The 23,829-nt window shown below is 41.8% G+C and overlaps 2 long non-coding RNA genes across 2 annotated transcripts in view; both read left to right on the forward strand.

Annotated features, from left to right (window-relative positions):
- LOC134342713 (uncharacterized) overlaps positions 1–23,829 on the forward strand; it is an 82,631-nt gene that overhangs the window by 14,946 nt on the left and 43,856 nt on the right. The window lies entirely within an intron of this gene.
- The window catches only part of LOC134342714 (uncharacterized), a 61,456-nt gene that overhangs the window by 12,767 nt on the left and 24,860 nt on the right, over positions 1–23,829 (forward strand). Inside the window, exon 2 of the long non-coding RNA XR_010017079.1 lies at positions 20,559–20,640. This is a non-coding gene — a long non-coding RNA (uncharacterized LOC134342714). The remainder of the gene's footprint in view (positions 1–20,558; positions 20,641–23,829) is intronic.

Here is a 23,829-nt window from a genome sequence, read left to right on the forward strand (position 1 = left end):
GATGATGCAACCAGTCAGAATGCTCTCTATGTTCTCAAACTATGTCTTGTTTAAATCTAGAAAAAATTAGAAGTGTCATTTATGACCCATCTATTAAACTTGATGAGACTTGGGGACCATTTATTCAATATTTCCACATGATGTAATTTGACCCTTTCCAAATCTATTTTGTGATTTCAATATATGGGGAGAGGAGAGGGAGTGGCGACACTATTGGTTCTATCTGAGGTATCATAATAGCCCTTTCTTTTTCTTTTTCCTTTCCTTAGTTTTCTTTTAGTTTGGGTAGATTAGTTCTTTTTTAATGGGATATATATTTTTTTTCTTTTTCTGTTTTTTTAATGATATTTTTGTATTTTTAGGTATACTTTTTATATATTCTATTGCTAAATTGTGAGATTTTGGGAGGTTTACTAACTATGTGTTACTTGACTGTATACTTGTATAACATAATTATTATTAATTAATACAATCCCAATCGCTCTGTACTTATTTTTTTGTAATGTGTATCATGTTGAAATTAATAAAAGACTGAAAAAGAAAGAAAGAATTCTCTCTATGGTACATCTGTAGAAATATGGAAGATTTGGTGACTTAACCAAATCTTAAACTCCTAATGAAGTATAATTGCTAGTATGCCTTCATAGTGATTATACTGAGCCCAGAATAGTCTATCTGAGATAATGAAGCCCAGGAACTTGAAACGGCTCACCTTTTCCATTGCTGACCCCTCAGTGATGATATTTATGTGTTCTTCCAACTTCCCCTTCCAGAAGTTCACAATAATTTCCTTGGTTTTGCTGACATTGAGTCCAAGGTTGTTGTTGTGACCCAACTTGAGCAACCGATCTATTTCGCTCCTGTGTGCCTACTCATTGCCATCTGTGATTCTGCCAACAATTGGCGAATTTATAGATGGAGTCTGAGTTATGCCTAGCCACATAGTTATGAGATTAGAGAGAGTAGAGAAGTGGTTTAAGCACACATCCTTGAAGACTACCTGTGTTGATTGTCAGCAAGGAAGAGATATTATCACCAATCTGTACTGACTGTGGTCTTCCAGTGAGGAAGTCGTGAATCCACTTGCAGAGAGAGGTGTACAGGTTTTGAAGCTTTTTGGTTAATACTGAGGGGATGATGGTGTTGAATACTGACAAGTAACCAATAAATAACAGCTTGGCATACAGTAGGTACTGCTATTGTTCAGGTGGTCCAAAGCTTGTGGAGAGCGAATGAGACTATGTCCATTGTAGATCTTTTGCAGCAGTCAGCATATTGTAGAGGGTGCAGGTCCTTGCTGAGGTAGGAGTTAAATCTAGCCATGACCAACCTTTCAAATCACTCATCTAGTGGATGAGAGTGCTACTGGGCAATAGCCGACCCTACTCTCCTTGGGCATCGGGATAATTGATGCTCTTTCCACAAAAATCCGTAAGCAGAAAATTGGTGGTTTTGTATTTGATGAGTAGTCAGAGAAGCATGACTAAAAGCAGGAATCAATCACAATCTCATGGAATGATGAGCTAAGATTGAAGATCAGAAGGAATCCCACCGTTTCAACTCATGATAAACTTATCAATAGGTTACAGGACAGCTTCTTTCTACAAGCCATTAGACTTTTAAATTCACATGTCTGTACATTGTGACAGAGTCACAATGCAAAGATTTTTACTCCCTCACGTTGTGGGATGGATGTAAGATTTAAATAAATTCTAATAAATTCTTTCTGCTTTGACACTGACAGGTAACATCTCTGACCTTGTGTTACCTATTCCTCCTAATGGACCTCCTTCAAGCTTGTGTTTCAGTGGAAGTCTTGAGCATTGTTAACTATAATCATGCCCAGTCTCAGACATCTTACCATAGTGCATGAAGCACAGAAGAATTTTAATATCCGGGAACTTCAGATTGTGTTCTTTTGTCGTTAAAGTTTGGTGTCAGAAATATCAGCATTCTTCACATGCATTAAAATAACGCTACAAAGAAATCTAGGATGCTGCTGAGAGTTGTGGACACAGCCCAGTCTATTATAGAGACAGACCTCCCCACCGCTGACAGTGCCTACAGGAGGCGCTGTCTCAGGAAGGTGGCATTTCCTTCAACTATTGAGTTCTTGAACCTACAGTACCCCATATAACCCTAATCTTACCTTGGCAAGAGAAAATTACAGACCACTTCTTGCACTCCCATGGACTTATAGAGTCATGGAGGCATGGAAAAGTACAGCACAGAAATAGGCCCTTTGGCCCATCTAGTCCATGCCAAACCATTTAGTCCAATCGACCTGCAGTAAGGGCTTGCAGTTGGACAGTCTTTTTCCCACTGTGTTCTATAATTGTGATGTCTGACTTATGCATAATTTCTATTATGTATTGTTCTTTGCACCTGCCACTGAAAGCAAGTTTTTCATTCTACCTGTACCTCACCGTACAGGATGATAAGTTTGACTTGATAAATTCATTTTCAGTCAGTCTTAACCAGGAAACATCCGATTCACATTTGGAGATGCTGTAGACCTGTGGCCAAATATAATGCTGAAGTTACACACATAAAAGTTGCTGGTGAACGCAGCAGGTCAGGCAGCTGACAAAGGGTCTCGGCCCGAAACGTCGACTGTACCTCTTCTTAGAGATGCTGCCTGACCTGCTGCGTTCACCAGCAACTTTTATGTCTGTTGCTTGAAATTCCAGCATCTGCAGATCTCCTTGTGGTTGCATAATGTTGAAGTTCCAGCTTCTCTGATTGGGTGTTTTAGACATCACTGATTTCTTTGGAATGGAAGCTAGACAATTTTTTTTTGATAGATAGAGAAACTGCACTGCTTTAATAGTGGAAGAAAAAGTCTACTCTAAAGACGTTGATACAACCCCGTCAAATTTCAGAACTCTCTTAATTTAAGGTTAAACTTTTAAGAAGTATGAATTGGCATTGTGTGTAACAAAGGATGTAAAACGGAGACCCACACTTTAGTGAAACGCGATACAAAGATTTTTGAGTTGCTTAGGAGAGAGAAGACTTGCTTGTAATTGTGTTCAGACACTGATGCTGTGTTACTACTGCATTCCTCAAAGCCAATACCTTTTTTCTTCTGCCTTCTGTGAATCATTCAAGGATAAAAATTGCTTACGTGGAAAGTAGCGATGATGGAAGGAATTTCCTCACTCCTTCTCTACCACTTATAGCTACCCAGGCAAAATGTAACCATTAAATTAAGATAATTGTTTGACTAGTTCTTTGAGAAGCTGGCTGTTCTTTTTTCCACCTCATAAGCACTGAGTGAGCACCCTGTAGTCTCTGACTCTTTTGTAAAGACTTTTCTCTCTCTTGCTTTACTTCTGGTCAATCTCGAATGCTTCACTGGAATTCACGGACACAAAGGAATGGAAATGGTATTCCTATATATGTGTGTGTGTATATATATATATGTATTTTAGAAAAGAGAACTGAAGTGAACAGTACAAACATCCGTGCTACTGTGATTGATACTCTAGCATGTAGGTGTAATGAAACGGAGGCTGTCTTCTTTGCATCTGTGATTTATGAGGACTAAATTTGAGATGAGAAAAGGCCCCATGCAGGGAGACACATCTTTCCCTACAAAGCAGAGATGGTCATCCATCAAGTACTGTGCACAGAGTCCAATAGTGAGCGGCTCATCAGACGAGCACGCAGCCCCTTTGTTGTGACTCCTGACAAGTGTTGGTTCAGCAGAAGTGTATTTAGACTGACGGAGCTTTCTCAACCGATTGGTCCTGGGTCATTGATTCTCCCCATTGCTACCGAGTACAGGACAGGAGCCCACAGAGTACTTTTCATGCAATATTAATGCAAATAACGATCGCTGGTCTAACTGCTTAAGTGTTACTCAAGGCTTTTTTAGATGAAAATTAAAACGCTGTTACCTTATTTATAAGCTCAGATGCTGATATCAAACTCCAGCACCAATGGACCCAGAGTTTACAGAACCATAGATCTTTGTTCTGTGGTATTGCTGCACCCCAGAGCAAGGCAATCACAAGAACAAAGTTCCTTCTTTCTTTGGGGTTTCGAATTGATTAATCAGTTTTTTCAGTATGGGTGGATTGTACGGTATTCAAATTTGTGTAACTCCTGCCTGTTGGATTTGCTAGAGGCACCAATGTTGTGATGCTTGCTACTACAAGATGATTATTGCAAGTAATTCCTCCTAACAGAGGTGTTGAATAGCTGCACCCCTATAGCATTGGGCCAATATATTGTGCTAGCCTTCACCTTTTACAGCAATCTGCGGCTTAAAACTATCCTACCTCACTTATCCATTCGTGCATCTCTTAAAATTAGCCTGAATATCTTAAAGCCAGCCAGCACTTCTTAAAGCAATCTGCACCTCTTAAAATTAGCCTACACTTCTTTTGAAGTCAGCTAGTGCTTCTTAGAAAAACCTACACGTCTTAAAACTAGCCTATCTCACTTAGTATATGTATGCATCTCTTAAAATTAGCTTAGATCTCTTAATGCCAGACAAGACTTCTCTGAGAAACCTGCTCTTTTTAAGGGAATCCACTACCTCTTAAACTACGCTTTCCCATCTCAAAGTAAACCAACCCTTAAAGGAGAGATAAGCAATTGAAAGAGCAGGAGGTGAAAGACCTGCTGAGCTGGCAAAATAGTGGGTGGGGGTGGTGAAAAGAGCTGTGGTGTTATAGTTACAGTTTCAAAAGTTAAAGAACAGGGTATTAGTAAGAGCATTGATTTCCAAAATAGGAGAGTTGATGTTAACAGATTTATACACTGATTGATGTTTACATGTATACAGGCTACATCTGTATACCCTATCTGCTTCCTTCTGCTCACAATCATCTGGGCATTTGCTAGGATCCTTCCAACATAGTTCTGGTACAACTGCAAACAAGTTATTATCCCTACAACCATCAGGCTCCTGGACCAGCATGGATAACTTCACTCACCTCAACAATGAACAGACTCCATGACCTATTTGACTCATTTTCAAGGACTACTGATCATGGTCTCCGTATTAGTTATTTATTATTTGCACAGTTTTGTTGTTTTGCACATTGGTTGTATGCAGTTCTTGTAATGTATAGTTTTTCATAAATAATATTGTATTTCTTTATTTTCCTGTAAGATAATGAATCTCAAGGTAGTATTTGGTGACAAGTATGTACTTTGATATTAAAGTTACTTTGAAATTTAAACTTTGAAAAAGTGTGCAAGAATACACCGGGAATGTTTTGAAATGGACATGTATCTGCAGAAAACAAAGAAAAGGGAATTTTGCATCTAATGATCATTTAGTTATTAATTGAGATGCAGCTCAGTGTAGGTCCTTCCAGTCCTTTTAGCTACGCTGCCCAGCAACCCCCGATTTAACTCTAGCCTAATCACAGGACAATTTACAGTGAAAAATTAACCTACCAATATCTTTGGACTGTGGGAGGATACTGGAGCATCCAGCAGAAACGCATGCGGTTCATGGGGAGAACATAGAAACTCTGTGCCGCCAGAGGCAGGAATTAAACCCAGGTTACTGATACTGTAAAGCGTTGTGCTAACCACTATACTATTGTGCTGCCCACAATTATAATTATATTTTTAGAAATCAATTGTTATTTCTTTCCTTCTTTCTATGTTCATACGAAAGTCAAGAGCTGATCTTCCATTTGCAAGCAGAAGAGATATTTGTTTCTGAGATTCATCTAGTTTTGGGGAGAACTGCATGAACCAGTATTTAAAAATTCTTGCTGTCAGCAGAGACTTAATTCAACAGTTTCTCTTTTGCAATGAATTGGAAGATGCACTCATATTAGTGGATTTCCAGCCAAGACCTAGCTGTGTTTTATTATGTGTCTCTAGAAAAGTCTTTATACACCAGCTCATTAATGGGTAAAGTCAGTTACAAACCAAGTGGTAAAAGACATTGAACCAGGGGCAATTTCTCCTTAATTTTCCTCTTCCAGGCTCTGACTGCATTGTCAACAAATCAATGCAGACAAATTTTGATTGGGATAGTATTTCTTTTAAGTTTTGCCTTATTAAAAAATTGACCCCAAATCTAAGAAGGATGTAGAAACATAGAAAACCTACAGCACAATACAAACCCTCAGCCCACAAAGTTGTGCCAAACATGTCTCTACCTTAGCAATCACTAGACTTCTGATGCACTATCAATAATTCCAAAAGACAGGAATTAGGGCAAATACTGAAAGGCTTTTATTCGCAGTAAAACGTGACCTCCATGCTGAGTGTCTGCCCCTGGACATGAGGTGGAGGAGCAGTGGCGAAATCGCCTTTCCTCAGAGATCTGTGGGAGGAGCCAGAGGGGCAGTCAGCAGAGGGGCGTGTCCAGAGAGTTAACCCAGTTACAACATATATATATATATATGGTTTACCACAACTTCCCCATAGCCCTCTATTTTTCTAAGCTCCATGTACCTATCTAAAAGTCTCTTCAAAGACCCTATCATATCCGCCTCCACCACTGTTGCCGGCAGCCCATTCCATGCACTCACCACTCTCTGAGTGAAAACCTTACCCCTGATATCTCCTCTGTACCTACTCCCCAGCACTTTAAACCTGTGTCCTCTTGTGGCAACCATTTCAGCCCTGGGAAAAAGCCTGTGACTATCCACACGATCAATGCCTCTTATCATCTTGTACACCTCTATCAGGTCACCTCTCATCCTCCGTCGCTCCAAGGAGAAGAGACCGAGTTCACTCAACCTATTCTCATAAGGCATGCTCCCCAATCCAGGCAACATCCTTGTAAATCTCCTCTGCACCCTTTCTATGGCTTCCACATCCTTCCTGTAGTGAGGCGACCAGAACTGAGCACAGTACTCCTAGTGGGGTCTGACCAGGGTCCTATATAACAGCTAGCACTGGAGAGAGTCCAGAGGTGGTTTACAAGAATTATCCCAGGAATTAAACAGTTAACATACAAGGTGTGTTTGATGGCTCTTGGCCTGTACTCACTGGCGTTTAGAAGAACGGGGGGGGACCTTGTTGAAACCGACTGAGTATTGAAAGGCCTAGATAGAGTGGACATGGAGAGGATGTTTCCAGTGGTGGGGGAGGTCTAGGATCAGAGGGCACAACTTCAGAATAGAAGGACATCCCTTTAGAACAGAGATGTGGAAGAATTTCTTTAACCAGAAGGTGGTGAATTTGTGAAATTCATTGCCACAGATGGTTATAGAAGCCAAGTCACTGGGTGTACTTAAAGCAGAGGTTGATAGGTTCTAGATTAGTAAGAGTTTCAAGGGATATAGGGAGAAGGCAGGAGAATGGAGTTGAGAGGGATAATAAATCAGCCACGATCGAATGGTGGGTAGACACAATGGGCCGAATGGCCTAATTCTGCTTGATCCTGCCATATGCTTTATTCTCCAGTTGCCTAGTGATATGATACACATTAGAAATCTGGGGATATTAATCCATGTAATCGACTGATACTGGATATGAAGAAAAAAATATTTTTACTGGGAACAGTGAGCAAGACAGTCTGGTTCTGGGCATTTGACCCCCAGGCACACAGATTGGACATCTGACCCTCAGACTTGCTGAACTAGGGGCTTCAACCTTTGGGCTTTGACCTCTGGACCCACTAACCTCAGAGGTAGAAGACTCAACTAAGCTTTCTTCTATATTATGTACTTGCTTACAGATCAGATATGGTAGTCCTGGTGTTCATGAAACTCAATTTCTGAGATTTTAAATTTGCACCTTCCAACAAAGCTGATAACAGAAGCAGATGCCAAGTTCTAATATACACACGTAACTCGTCCTAAAGTTTCCCCAGTTACTTCAAAGGGATTTAGTAAGCTCTTAATGAGAATTCAATATATATGATTGCAGCATTGTTAACAATAATGAATGAACAAGATGAACTCGATTTAAGTACTGACTAACTTCACAGCAATCAGACCATCACATTTCAATTCATTATCAGTCATTCACATGGAGACCATTCCTTCATTATCACTGGCTCTAATTCCTAAAATGTACCATATTAATGTATATAAAACATAGAACAGTGCAGTACAGTACAGGCTCTTTGGCCCATGATATTGAGACAAACGTTTAACCTACTCCTAAATCAATCTAACCCTTTCCTGCCACTTAGCCTTCCATTTTCCAATCATCCACTTGCTTATCTAAGATTTGCTTAAATGCCCCTAATATATCTTCCTCTATCACCACCTCGCCAGTATGTACCACGCACTCACCGCTCTTTGTATAAACCTACCTCTGACATCCTCCCAATACTTTCCTCTAATCACCTTAAAATTATACCCTCTCATATTAACCATTGCAGCCCTGGAAAAGAAGCACTGGCTGTCTATTTTATCTGTGCCTCATATCAACTATTAGACCTCTATCAAATCACCTCTCACCCTCATTCACTCCAAAGAGAAAAGCCTAAGCTTGCACAATCTTCTCTATAGGATATTCTCCCTGATCCAGGCAGCAACCCAGTAAATCTCTTCTGCATCCTCTCTAAACCTTCCACATCCTTATGAGGTGACCAAAAATGAGCACAATACAAAAAAAACCTACAGCACAATACAGGCCCTTCAGCCCACAAAGCTGTGCCGAACATGTCCCTAACTTAGAACTACCTAGGCTTTACGCATAGCCCTCTATTTTTCTAAGCTCCAAGTAGCCATCAAGAGTCTCTTAAAAGACTTTATCGTTTCCGCCTCCACCACTGTTGCCAGCAGCCATTCCATGCACTCACCACTCTCTGCATAAAAAACATACCCCTGACATCTCCTCTGTACCTACTTCCAAGCGCGTTAAAACTATGCTCTCTTGTGCTAGCCATTACAGCCCTGGGGAAAAGCCTCTGACTATCCATACGATCAATGCCTCTCATTATCCTGTACACTTCTATCAGGTCACCTCTCATCCTCCATCGCTCCAAGGAGAAAAGGCCAAGTTCACTCAACCTATTCTCATAAGGCATGCTTCCCAATCCAGGCAACATCCTTGTAAATCTCCTCTGCACCCTTTCTATGGTTTCCACGTCCTTCCTGTAGCGAGATGACCAGAATTGAGCACAGTACTCCAAATGTGTTCTGACCAGGTTCCTATATAGCTGCAACATTACCTCTCAGCTCTTAAACTTAATCCCACGATTGAAGAAGCCCAATGCACCGTATGCTTTCTTAACCACACAGTCAACCTGCGTAGCAGCTTTGAGTGTCCTATGAACTCGGACCCCAAGATCCCTCTGATCCTCCACACTGCCAAGAGTCTTCCATTAATGCTATATTCTTCCATCATATTTGCCCTACCAAAATGAACCACCTCACACTTACCTGGGTTGAACTCCATCTGCCACTTCTCAGCCCAGTTTTGCATCCTATCAATGTCCTGTTGTAACCTCTGACAGCCGTCCACACTATCCACAACACCCCCAACCTTTGTGTCACCAGCAAATTTACTGACCCATCCCTCCACTTCCTCATCCAGGTCATTTATAAAAATCACAAAGAGCAGGTGTCCCAGAACAGATCCCTGAGGCACACCACTGGTCACTGGCCTCCATGCAGAATGTGACCCATCTACAACCACTCTTTGCCTTCTGTGGGCAAGCCAGTTCTGGATCCACAAAGCAATGTCCCCTTGGATCCCATGCCTCCTTACTTTCTCAATAGGTATTGCACGGGGTACCTTATCAAATGCCTTGCTAAAATCCATATACACTACATCTACGGCTCTACCTTTATCAATGTGCTTAGTCACATCCTCAGAAAGTTCATCCAGGCTCATAAGGCACGACTTGCCTTTGACAAAGCCATGCTGACTATTCATAATCATATTATGCCTCTCCAAATGTTCATAAATCCTGCCTCTAAGGATCTTCTCCATCAACTTACCAACCACTGAAGTAAGACTCACTGGCCTATAATTTCCTGGGCTATCCCGACTCCCTTTCTTGAATAAGGGAATTACATCCATAACCCTCCAACTTCTCCTGTCCTCATTGATCATGCAAAGATCATTGCCAGAGGCTTAGCAATCTCCTCCCTCACTTCTCACAGTAGCCTAGACTACATCCTGCCCAGTCCCAGTGACTTATCCAACTTGATTCTTTCCAAAACCTCCAGCACATCCTCTACCTTAATATCTACATGCTCAAGCTTTTCAGTCCACTGCAAGTCATCCCTACAATCGCCAAGATTCTTTTCCATAGTGAATACTGAAGCAAAGTATTCATTAAGTACCTCTGCTATCTCCTCCAGTTCCATACACACTTTTCCACTGTCACACTTGACAAGTGCAGTCTATCAGTATTTTATAGAACTCCGTTGCCTCATGGCTTTTGAACTCAACCCCCTGACTAATGACATATGCATTCTTAATTACCCTATCAATTTGTGTGGCAACTTCAATGGATCTATGGACATGGACCCCAAGTTCCTTCTGTTCCTCCACACTGCTAAGAGTCCTGTCATTAATCTTGTGCTCTGCCTTCAAGTGTTTTACTTCACACCTCTCAAGATTGAACTCTATTTGCCATTTCTTCGACCAGCTCTCCATCCTATTGATATCCTGTTGTAACCTATGACATCTATCTTCACTATCCACAACACCACCAACATGTGTGCCACATGAAAACATACTAACCCACTCTTCCACATCCTCATCTAAATAATTAATAACAATCACAATGTCCAGGAGTCCCAGAACAGATAATTGTGAACACCCTTTGTCATGGACCTCTAGGCAGCATACACTCCAACTACTACCAACCCCTGCTTTCTCTGGGCAATCCATGCATCCAAGGGTTCCTGGATCCCATGTCTCCTGACCTTCTGAATGAACCTACCATAGGGAACCTTGCCGAATGCCATACCAAAATCCACATACACCACATCCACTGCTCAAACTTCATCAAGATATTTTGTCATTTCCTCGAAGAAGTCAATCAGGCACATGAGGGAATACCTGCCCCTCGCAAAGTCATGTTGACTTTCTCTAATCAGACTATGCTTCTCCAGAAGCTCATAAATCCAGCCTCTAGTAATCCACTCCAATAATTTGCCCATCACTAACGTATTACAGACTCACTGGTCTGTAAGTCCCAGGATCACCCAACCACCTTTCTGGAACAAAGGAATAATATTTGCCACCTTCCAATCTTCTGGTGCTTCTCCTGAGGCCAGCGAGGATACAAGGATCATTGCCGAGGGTGCAGCAATCTGTTCTCTCACCTTTTATTGTCACCTGGGGCATAACCTACCAGGCCCAGAGGATTTATCTCTTCTCATGTTCTTCAAAAATTGAAGTACCCCCTGTTTCTTAAGCTTAACATTAGCCTGTTCTATGTTGACCTCACATTCCTCAAGATACCTGTTACTGGTGATTAGTGAAGCAAAATATTGATTAACAACCTTCTCTACCTCCTCTGACTCCAGGCATATGTTTCCTCTTTTATTCTTGATTGGTCCAACCCTCACTCTAGTCATCCTCCTGTTCTTCGTGTAGATGTAGAACTCTTTGGGGTTTTCCTCCATTCTATTCACCAAGGCTTTCTCATGTCCCCTTCTAGCTCTCCTTAGTCCTTTCTTAAGCTCATTCCTGGCTACATGTTAACTCTCAACAGCCTTGTCTGATTTTTTCTTCCTAAACCTTAAGTATGCTACTTTCTTCCTCTTAACTAAGTGTTGTACTTGTCTTGTTAACTATAGTTCCTTTATTTTTTCCCTGCTTCAGTGGGCACACCTATCCAGAACTCCAAGCAAGTGCTCCCTAAAGAACTTTCACATTTCGTTATACATTTCCCTGAGAACATACAGTTCAATTGTAATGTGCCGTATCTTGTGACATAGGCAAATTTTTCTACGGAAGTGAATGCCATTACCTTCTTCTGGGTACTGTCTTTACAAGATAGGTGACCCCAGACATCGTCAATACTCTTCAGAGATTGTCAGTCTAACGCCAGTGGTCACATAACCAGGACTTGTGATTTGCACCAGCTGCTCATACGACCGGCCACCACTTGCTCCCATGGCTTCACGTGACCCTGATTAGGGGCTCAACAGGAGCCACACCTTGTCCATGGATGACCAGCAGGCTAGCAGAGGGAAGGAGTGCCTTACACCTCCTTTGGTAGAGTTGTACCTCCACCCATCATATGGTATGCCCCCAAATTAACGCACCCAAATCCCTGCCTAATAGCATCAGAATTAGCCCTCCATGTCCAATTCTATGGAAACATAGAAAGATGGAAAACCTACAGCATAACACAGGCTCTTCGGCCCACAATGCTGTGCTGAACATATACTTACTTCAGAAATTACCTAGGGTTACCCATAGCCCTCTATTTTTCTCAGCTCATATACCTATCCAGGAGTCTCTTAAAAGACCCTATCATATCTGCCTCCACCACCGTCACCGGCAGCCCATTCCACGCACTCACCACTCTCAGCGTAAAAAAGCTTACCTGTGACATCTCCTCTGTACCTCCTTCCAATCACCTTAAAACTATGCCCTCTCCTCATTTCAGCCCTGGAAAAAACCTCTGACTATACACACAATCAATGCCTCTCATCATTTTATACACCTCTATCAGGTCACTGCTCATTGTCTGCTAAAGGTTTCAAATTGGATCACTGTCTCCAAAATGCTCACCCACTGAGAAATCTGACACCTGAATGCATTTACTGCCCAGTACTGGATCCAGAATGAGATGTCCACATATTCTGTCAGAAATCCTTCATAGAAACACATAACATATTTTGCTCCATCTAAACCTCTTGGACTACTGAAGTGCTAATTATTTTTAGAGAAGTTGAAGTCACTCATGACAACAATACTTGTTATTTTTGCATCTTTCCAAAATCTGCCTTCTTATCTCAGTGTATCTGTTGTTACTGAATGGTCTATTGCATCCTCTCAATAGAGTGATTATTCCATTCCTGTTTCTGACTTCAAGCCACATTGATTCCGTAGACAAACAAGCAGAAACCTGCAGTGCTGGAAATCCAGAGTAACACACACAAAATGCTGGAGGAACCCAGCAGGCCAGGCAGCGTCAATGGAAAAGAGTGCAGTCAATCTCTTTGGCCAAGACCCTTCAGCAGGACCCTTCCTCTACTGTTGTGATGAGGCCACACTCAATTTTGAGGAATAACACCTTATATTCCATCTGGGAAGACTCCAACCTGATGGCATGAACAGCAATTTCTCAAACTTCTGGTAATGCCTTTCCCCCATCTTCACTATTCCCCATTCCCATTTCGCTCTATCACATTATCTCCTTGCCTGCCCATCACCTTCCTCTGGTGCTCCTCCCCCTTTTTCTTTCTTCCATGGCCTTCTGTCCTCTGCAATTAGATTCCCCCTTCTCCAGCCCTGTATCTCTTTCACCATCATCCTTCACCCCTCCCTCTCCCGGTTTCACCTCCCACCTTATGTTTCTTCCTCCCTTTCCCCCACCTTTTAAATCTACTCCTCATCATTTTTTCTCCAGACCTGCTGAAGTCCAGCCCGAAACATGAGATGTACTCTTTTCCATAAATGCTAACTGGCCTGCTGAGTTCCTCCAGCACTGAGTGTGTGTGTTTGATTCAGTAGACAATCCCTCCACGGTATCCTTCCTTTCTGTAGCTGTGATACTATCTCTGATTAGCAAAGCCACTCCCCTGCCTCTTTTTTACTTTATGTAGTTCTTCGTATATATAATAAAATATATGAAGTTGATTTTAGATGTTATTTTCTATGTTTACATGGTGATATCAAGGCTAACCTTGTATCAGTAAAATCTACAGATTTTCTTGTCCTTGTATTGGTGTTTTGATCTTTATCAGATACCATTTTATACTGATTGTTGCAAGAGTTGAGTTAGCAGACATGATCACTCAGCAGGTTTGAAGAAAGTAAATAAATCTTATAAAAGACAAACTCTGTCTCCACTCTTTTTTTATATATGTTAAGATATAACATCCCTCTCAACCAGTAAGATCAGTGATTAAAGAAGGCAACTCAACCATATTATTGAACCAACACACACAAAATACTGGAGGAACTTAACTGTTCAGGCAGCATCTATGAAAAAACTCAGAGATTCAAAGCACATTTATTATCAAAGAATGTATAAATTATACACCTTGAAATTTGTCTGCTTACAGGCAGCCACAAAGCAAGAAACCCCAATAACACAATAAAAAAAGGTCAAAAACCACTGCGCAAAGAAAGAGAAAGAAAAACACACATCATGCAAACAACAGAAGCAAGCTAACAGCATCCTGAATTAGACTGAGTCCCAGGTCCGCTCCAGAGCAGCCAGAGTAGTCCCAAGCTTTGGTCCCCAGTTCATCACACCAGCAGGGCAGAAACGCATAGCAGCCGGATCAGTTCACAACCTCACCGCCATAGAGAAATGAATGAAGAGTTAACATTTTGGGTTGTGCCCCTTTACAAGGACCTTTATGTGTGTGTTACTCTGGATTCGCAGCATCTGCAGAATCGCTTGTGCATATTATCAGGTCAGTTAAGAATGAATATTCACTTTGAAAGACACTACAACTCATGTTCTCTGTGTTATTATTTCTGCACTGTGTCTCTCGTTTTGCACATTGGTTGTTTGTCAGTCTTTGTTAAGGAATATTTTTTCATAAATTCTATTGCATTTCTTTATTTTCCTGTAAATGTCTGCAAAATATAAATCTCAATTTTTTACATACTTCGATAATAAATTTACTTCGACTTTGAAAATTGAATGTTGTCTGTTCCAATGACAGTTATTTTTTGTGCATGAGGAAGGAGAGCATAGAACAATAAAATCAGGCTTTGAACCTCTGAGCATTAGTAACGCTATAGTTGTTTTTTAATAATAGTCTTTACTTACATTATATGTTAATTCTATGGACATCTTCTGTAGAGCACAACAAGACACAGAAGATGTCCTGGTCATCCACTGCGCCTAGTCCCATCTCCAGCCGTCTCGACTCTTGTCTTGCCACTGGATCCAGATGGGAATTGGGAAGAGAGAGTGAGGCTGACGCTGCACAACTCTCCCTCACTTAAATCCAAATCAAGCGCTAGTCTTGATACCATCAGCTGGCTGGTGGTGCAGTGACATCAGCGCCGGACTCCAGGAGCGAAGGTTTCCGAGTTCAAATCTAGTCAAGCCGCTCCCGGGCACACTTTCCATCCGTGCTGGGTTGAGTGTCGAGCTAGCAACTCAACCTCGTAAAAAGTACTAATGCTGACGAGGTCTTCATCGATGACGATGGACGAACCTTATAAGTTAATTCATTGAATAGAAGTTTCAAAGAATCTACCAGCATCAGTAGGTTCATTCTCAGTGGTTGTGAGCCCAGTTGGAGTTTAAGTAGTGTTCAGGTGCAAATCTCCTAATCCTAGGCAGAAGACACAATGGCATTTTATATTTAATATTCTATAATATGGTGACCATGGCAAGCAAGGTCAGCTCTTTGTCGATACCGATTGCTCTCGAACTGTGCAGATTGTTGTGTTGCTTTAGGAACATTGATAACATTGGGGGCAGCACGGTAGTGTAGTGGTTAGCACAACGCTTTACAGTACCAGTGACCGGGTTCAATTCTTGCTGCTGCCTGTAAGAAGTTTGTATGTCCTCCCAACATGCTCCATTAGGTCAAACCCTGCACAACAAACAAGAAAATTAAGTTGAAACCATGAAGATTTTTTCAATTCAAGGAAGAAGCAGAAAATGGAAGGTTGGTTGGTTTCAGGTGCGAGTGAGATGGCATTGCACCTTTTGTTTTACTTCCTCCAGGTGCTCAGGTTAAATGGCCACTATATATGAACATTGTATAAACGCTACTGTGGGCAGTATAATAGTGTAGCGATTATTGATTCCAGCGACAGCATTTATGAATCAGTGTCCGATACTTGCTGCTGTCTGTAAGGAGATTACATGTTCTCTCCACACTCCAAAGACTTACTGTTGAGGTTAGAAAACTGTGGGCATACTACGTTACTATACCTCCCCCAGAAGTGTGGCAACACTTGTGGGCTGTCTCCAGTACAATCCTCACTGATTGGATTTAACACAAATGAGGCATTTCCATGCGCATGCAACAAATAAAGCTAATCTTTAAAATGTGGGAAACTGAGGTGATGTGGAGTGAATAAAATGGGTTGGGGTAGGAATAAAGCAATTTTTTTTACAATCACAAGATCCTGCTAGACATTAAGAAATTAACGTACTGTGAGTAGCTCATTGGCGAAGAAGCCGAAGGGGCTGGACTTGGTGCAGATCGTGCTGCTGCTTCAGAGGAGACAGTGTGTGACAGAGGCATGCAGCCTAAAAGTGAGTGACTATCTTAGCCACTTTTGTTATGATGGCAAGATCCTTTTAGACTTTGTTAATGCAGAATGCTGCAAGTCCTATTCACTGATTTATTGGTGGACAGCAGGAGAGTGGCATGGCTTCAGTCACAGTGAGGACAAGCCTGAAGCCACAGTATCACCTGTTTACAGCTGCCAGGAGAGAGGCGTCGGAGCTGGCGCGCTCCACTGGTGGCAGTGTTGTGTGGCACCAGGCTGGAGTCAGTGCTGCCCTGTGTTAGCGTCGGAGAGGACAAGCTATGTTGTTATCAACTGCAAATTTGTGCGGCACTCATGGACTTTTTTTGTTGTGTGGCAGTAATTTACTGATATCTTACATGTGCTTGCTGCCTTGTATGTGCCATCTGTGCCTGTGCTGTGTGTGACTGTCAGTACTGCGTTTTGCAGCTTGGCCCCAAAGTAATACTATCTCGTTTAGCTGTATTCATGGGTATTCATGTATGGTTGAATGGCAATTAAACTTGAATTGAATTGAATTGAAAATATTTTCCTGACCTTTGATGTGAACACATGGGGCCAAAATATCTGTTTCTATGCAGTATCACTCTATGACAGCAGATTTCCTTCTCTAAAGACAGTAGTGAATCTGATAAGTTTTATGACTATTCATTAATATCGTCACCAGGCACTTTTTTAAACTTCCAAATTAGTTAACTGCATTTAAATACTCCACCTCCTGTTGTCCTCCAAAAGGACCACAGCCCTGTTGTGGCCTGAAGGCTTGCGTGCTTCAATGACCCAGAGAGCTATGATAGCTAGAATCAAGTCTTTTTGCTTTGGCTCTAAGTAGGGTCACCCATACCAAAAAGGTCAAAGGGTAGAGACCGGATTAAGAATAGTCCACCAGTCCTCTAGGGTCAGAGGTTCACCTCTGGGCTAACAACCCTGACTGGTAAAATAAAACTGTTAATGGAAATATCAATGAAGAATCCTGAGTCTCTACCCAGCACGTAAACCATAAGACCACAAGCAACAGGAGCAGAATTAGGCTATTCAGCCCATCAAGTCTGCTCCACCATTCTGTTATGGTTGATCCTGTATCCTATTCAACCCCGTACATTTGCCTTCTCGCCATTAGCCTTTGAGGCCCTGACCAATCAGCAAACTATCAACATCCACCTTAAATATACCCATGGACTTGGCCTCCTCCGCAGTCTGGGGCAGACCATTCCATAGATTAACTTACTCTCTGGCTAAAAGAGATTCATCCTTACCTCTGTTCTAAAAGATCGCCCCTCGATTTTGAGGCTGTGCCCTATAGTTTTGGATAGCCCCACCACAGGAAACATCCTCACCACATCCACCCTATCTATTCCTTTCAACACTCAGTAGGTTTAAATGAGATCCCCCCCCCCCACATTCTTGTAAGTTCCAGTGAGTACAGGCCCAAAGCTGCCAAATGCTCTTCATATGCTGACCCCATTCGTTCCCAGAATCATCTTTGTGAACTTCCTCTGGATTCTCTCCAATAACAACACATTCTTTCTGAAATATGGGGCCCAAAACTGTTGACAATACTTCAAGTGCAGCCTAACTAGTGTCTTATAAAGCCTCAGCATTATCTCCTTGCTTTTATATTCTATTCTTCTTGAAATAAGTGCCAACATTGCATTTGCCTTCTTTACCACAGACTCAACCTGTAAATTAACCTTCTGGGAATCTTGCACAAGGACTCCTAAGTCCCTCTGCACCTCTGATGTTTGAACCTTCTCCCCATTTATATATCAGTCAGCACTATTGTTCCTTTTATCAAAATGCATTATCATACATTTCCCAATGCTGTATTCCATCTGCCATTTTTTGCCCATTCTTCCAATTTGTCCAAGTCCTGCTGCAATCACACAGCTTCCTTAGTATTACCTACTTTCCACCTATCTTTGTATCATCTCCAAACTTCGCCACAAAGCTATCAACTCTATAACCTAAATCATTGACAAACAAGGTGAAAAGCAATGGTCCCAATACTGACCACTGAGGGAACACCTCTAGTCATTGGCAGCCAAGCAGAAAAGGTCCTTTTTATGCCAACCTGCTGACTCCTGGCTGTCAGCCGTTCCTCTATCCATGCCAGTATCTTTCCTGTAATGCTATAGGATTTTATCTTGTGTGACACCTTATCAAATACCTCCTGAAAATCCAAGTCAATGACATCCACTGCCTCTCCTTTGTCCACCCTGCTTATTCCATCCATGAAGCACTCTAAAAGATTTGTCAGACAAGATTTTCCTTTCCAGAAACCATGCCAACTTTGACTTATTTTATCATCAGTCTCCAAGTACCCCCAAACCTCATACTTACTAATAGGCTCCAATACTTCCCAACCATTGAGGTTAGATTAACTGGCCTATAAATTCCTTTCTTTTGCCTTCATCTCTTTCTCAAGAGTGGAACGACATTTGCAATCTTCCATTTCTCTGGGACCATGCCAGAATCAAGTGATTCTTGAAAGATCATAACCAATGCATCTGCTATCTCTTCAGCAACCTCTCTCAGGACTCTGGGATGTAGTCCATCTGGCCCAGGTGACTTATCCACCTTAAGATCTTTCATTTTGCCCAGCACTTCTTCCTTTGTAATAACATTGGCACTCTCTCCTCCTCCCTCACACTCACGGATTTCTGGCACACTGCTAGTGTCTCCCACAGTGAAGACAGATGCAAAGTACCCATTTATCTGCCATTTCTTTGTTCCCCATTACTAACTCACCAGCATCATTTTCCAGTGGTCCAATATCATCTCTCACCACCTTTTTACTATTCATATAACTGAGAAACTTTTGGTATCCTGCTGTATATTATTGGCTAGTTTGCCCCCATATTTCATCTTTTCCCTTCTTATGTCTTTTTAATTACCTTTTGCTGGATTTTAAAAACTTCCCAATCATCCATCTTCTCACTCACTTTTGCTACATTATATGCCCTTTCCTTGGCTTTTATGCAGTCCTTACTTCCCTTGTTAGCCACGGGTGCCCCCCTTGCCATTTGAGAACTTCGTCTTTTGTGGGACATATCTATCCTGCGTCTTGTGAACTATTCCCAGAAACTTCAGCCACCTCTGCTTTGCCATCATCCCCACCAGCATCTTACTCTAGTCCACCTGGGCAAGCTTCTCGCTCATGCCTCTGCAATACTCTTTATTCCATTGTGATACCTTATCATGTACCTTATCCTTCTCCCTCTCAAATTGCAGTGTGAATCCAATCATATTGGAGGATCAAAGGACCACTGTCTCTTAAGGGTTCCTTTACATTAATCTCCTTAACAATATCTGGGTTATTTCACAAGACCCGTGACTTGCATGATTGACTGGAGAGGAAGCTACTGACATGATGAAGGAAACCCTGAAAACCATCAGAGATGGAGGACCTTCATTGCTGCCCCAAATGCCAGTGGAATAACAAGCAATTTCACATCTCCTGATGTGGAACCTGAACACATTGCCACCAAATTACTATGTAGGAGTTCATTATTGCTAGTCAGTAATGCACCACAATGCTGCTGCAATAAAATTATTTGTGTACCAAAGCTGTAAGACTTTGTATTAGTTACAAATTCAGGGAATACTTCTGATGCTTTCAGTTATCCACAGCTCTTCACTGGAGGAATGAAGGTGCTATTCCAAAGTGAGGGTTTATCACAGCTGCAGATGTTCCACTTGGAGTGAAAATCAAAATAACCCAGGCTCGAGGACAGATTTTACCCCACTTATTGTAAGCTTATTGTACAGTTCCCCGGTGCAATAAAGTGGACTTTTGGCCTCATTACGGAACTCATTGTGAGTTTGCACCTTATTATCCACACCCACGGCACGTTCCCTGTAACTGAAACACGTTGATTCACACACTGTTTTACCTTCTAGTAGCTCAATGCACTGCTGTCATGAATTGATCTGTATGAACAGTTTGGAAGACAGGTTTTTCAATGTACCTTGGTACATGTGACAAACGCAAACAAATTTTCCCAAAGACTGCAGATGCTGGATATCTGAAATAAAAACATTAAAGGTTGGAAGCGCTCTGCAGGTCAGAAGACATCCGTGGAAAGAGAACCACTGTTATCATTTCAAGTCCAAGGACCTTCATCAGAACTGAGAAAGTGAGAAAAATAAGTTAGTTAAAATAAAAATAGAAAATGATGATAAAGAGAGATAAAGTTATTCTTTCAGGTTGAAGGAACTTTGATCTAAAAATATTAACTCTGATTCCTTTCCCACAGTGTACCAGACTGGCTGACTATTTCCAGCATTTTCTGGTTTTAGTTTGGATTTCCAACATCTGAAGCTTCTTTGGTATTCAAAGTAAGTTGAAGTTGTAAAAGACATTGGTGAGGCCTAATTTGGATGATTTATTTTGTTATTTATTCATTTACTGACGTACTGTCTTACCCAGCAATCTCCCAAATTAATCCTAGCCTAATCACAGGACAATTAACTAACAACAGGCACATCTTTGGAATGTGGGGTGAAACCAGAGCACCTAGAGGAAACCCACTCAGTTACAGGAAGAATGTATAAACTCCTTACAGGCAGTGGCAGGAATTGAACCTGGCTCACTGGTACTGTAAAGTGTGGTGCTAACCACAATGCTACTGTGCCATCCCAGAGTTCTGTGCAGTTTTGGTCACCTACCTTCAGGAAAGAAGTAAGTATGGTTGAAAGAGCACAAAAAAAATTACAAGGACGATACTGGGTTTGGAAGACCTGAGTTATAAAGAAAGATTGAATAGGTTAGGACTTTATTCCTTGGAATGTAGAAGATGGAGGGGAGATTTGATAGAGGTATAGAAAATTATGAGGGGTATAGATAGGGTAAATGCAAGCAGTCTTGGGTGCGGCTACAACTAGAGGCCATGGGTTAAAGGTGAAAGGCAAAGATGTTAAGGGGAACATTAGGGGTAACTTCTTCATTCCGAGGGTGGTGAGAATGTGGAACGAGCTGCTAGCACAAGTGGGGCATGCTAGCTCAATTTCAATGCTGAGAGAAATTTGGAAAGGTACATGGATGGTAGGGTTATGGAGGGCTATGGTTCTGGAGCAGGTTGATGGGAGTAGTTAGATTACATGTTTCAGCACAGATTAGATGGGCTGAAAGGCCTGTTTCTGTGTTGTACTTTCCTAAGATTTTATGACATTTCATACTCTGACAAAAGAGTGCAAACCTGAAACGTGAATTGTTTCCCCTTCCGAGGATGCTCCCTGAGTTGCTGAGAGATTCCAACATTTTCCGCCATTTCAAATTCCTACTTAGAATATCTACTTCCCTATTTTGGGAACTATTTGGAGATTTTCCAGCAATTGAATATAAGCCTTTTTATCAATCTACTATACATGAGCATCTGTAGTCAGATCATGAACAAAAAGCAAGCCAGGCAGTTATCACTGTTGAGACATGCCTACTATAATCTTTTTCTTATCTCCTATTGTTTATTAATATTATAATCTTTAACATAGTTCTCGATTTACAGTCATTAAAACAGATTTCTGTGCATGAACAAACCTCCCTGGGGTTTCTATAGTTCGCTCATTCGTTATATGCCATGTCGTAAGAAATGGGCGATCATGGTCATTCTATGAGCATGATTGTTCTTGGCAAATTTTTCTGCAGAAGTTGTTTGCCAGTGCCTTCCCCCAGCCATTATCAATACTCTTCAGTGATTGCCTGGTGTCAGTGGTCGCATAACCAGGACTTGTGATTTGCACCCACTGCTTATAAGACCATCTACCACCTTCTCCCATGGCTTCACATGACCCTGATCGGGAGGGGGAGGTTCTAAGCAGGTGCAAAACCTTGCCCAGGGGTGACCTGCAGGCTAGTGGAGGGAAGAAGTGTCTTACACCTCCTTTGGTAGAGGCATATCTTCACCCCGCCATCCCTCCACCCAAGGGTTCTATAGTATCAGCATGAATACACGGATGGGTAGCTTCTCTGCACGTAGTCCTGTGTCTGCAGCAATAGGTACTCTTGTGAGCCTGATGTTCACAGGAACTCATAGAGGATATCCCCCACCTCCAATGCGGGTAGTCATAGATAGATAGATAGATACTTTATTGTTCGCAAGGCAAATTACAGTGTCACAGTAGTATTACAAGTGTGCAGGTACTGTATTCAAATATTAGAGGAGAAGTATGAAAGAAAAAAATAAGTTAACTCAAACAGTCTAACAGCAGGGGGTCATCACTTCTATATGTTGACTCATTATAGAGCCTAATGGCCGAGGATAAGAATGACCTCATATACCGCTCTTTGGAGCAACGCAGTTGACTTAGTCTATTACTAAGTCTATTACTTAGTCTGTTACGAATGAGGGGAGACCTCATAGAAACATTTTGAATGTTGAAAGGCATGGACAGAGTGGATATGGCAAAGTTGTTTCCCATGATGGGGGAGTCTAGTACGAGAGGGCATGACTTTAGGATTGAAGGGCACCCATTCAGAACAGAAATGCGAAGAAATTTTTTTAGTCAGAGGGTGGTGAATCTATGGAATTTGTTGCCATGGGCAGCAGTGGAGGCCAAGTCATTGGGTGTATTTAAGGCAGAGATTGATAGGTATCTGAGTAGCCAGGGCATCAAACGTTATGGTGAGAAGGCAGGGGAGTGGGACTAAATGGGAGAATGGATCAGCTCATGATAAAATGGCAGAGCAGACTCGATGGGCCGAATGGCCGACATCTGCTCCATTGTCTTATTGTCGTATGGTTTACTAAAAGTGCTCCTCTGCTCAGCCAAGGTGGCATGCAAAGGGTATGATCAGCAGGATTTCCTTTCCCTCTACAGTTTGCTGGATGCAATCAGTTAGGAGTCCCACCTCCTCATTGGAGAGAGCACAAGGAAAATTGGGACATTAACAACCAACATGCACAAGAAAATATAAACACAAGCGAGTCTGGAGATGCTGGAAATCAAAAGCAACATAGACAAAATGTTGGAGGAACTCAGCAGGTCAGGCAGCATCAATGGAAACGAATAAACAGTCAATGTTTCGGGACAAGACCCTTCTTCAGGACTTTAAAAAAACACAAAAAAGTTGCTCCACCTCCAAACATTAGAAAAAGCACAGCACATTGAATGATGTGTTTTAAAAGCAAAGTTTATTTTTAATCCATCATTAGGAACTCAGTACAAGGTAGTCAAATGTTTGGATAATCCTAACTGAGGAAGGCCAGAGAATTGAATGAGGCAATTTAGAAATGACAGAGTAGATTGAACAAAGTACAAATTAGTTTAAATTGATTTAAATTCAGATTCAGATTTTTGAACATGTGAAACACGCAATGAAATGTGCATTAACAACTTGCAATAACAACCAACACACCCAAAGGTACTCGGGGCAGTCTGCAAGTGTCGCTGCACCCTCTGGCCCGAATGTAGCCTGTCCACAATGTTCAATAGAACTACAAAAGCAGCAACAACAACAAAACAAGGCACTAACAGCAAAACAAGCCCTTTTCCCACCCTTCCAGACAGCCACTCCTTCATGGTAGTGTG

Source organism: Mobula hypostoma, chromosome 2 (assembly GCF_963921235.1).
Source record: "Mobula hypostoma chromosome 2, sMobHyp1.1, whole genome shotgun sequence".
Lineage (NCBI taxonomy): Eukaryota > Metazoa > Chordata > Chondrichthyes > Myliobatiformes > Myliobatidae > Mobula > Mobula hypostoma.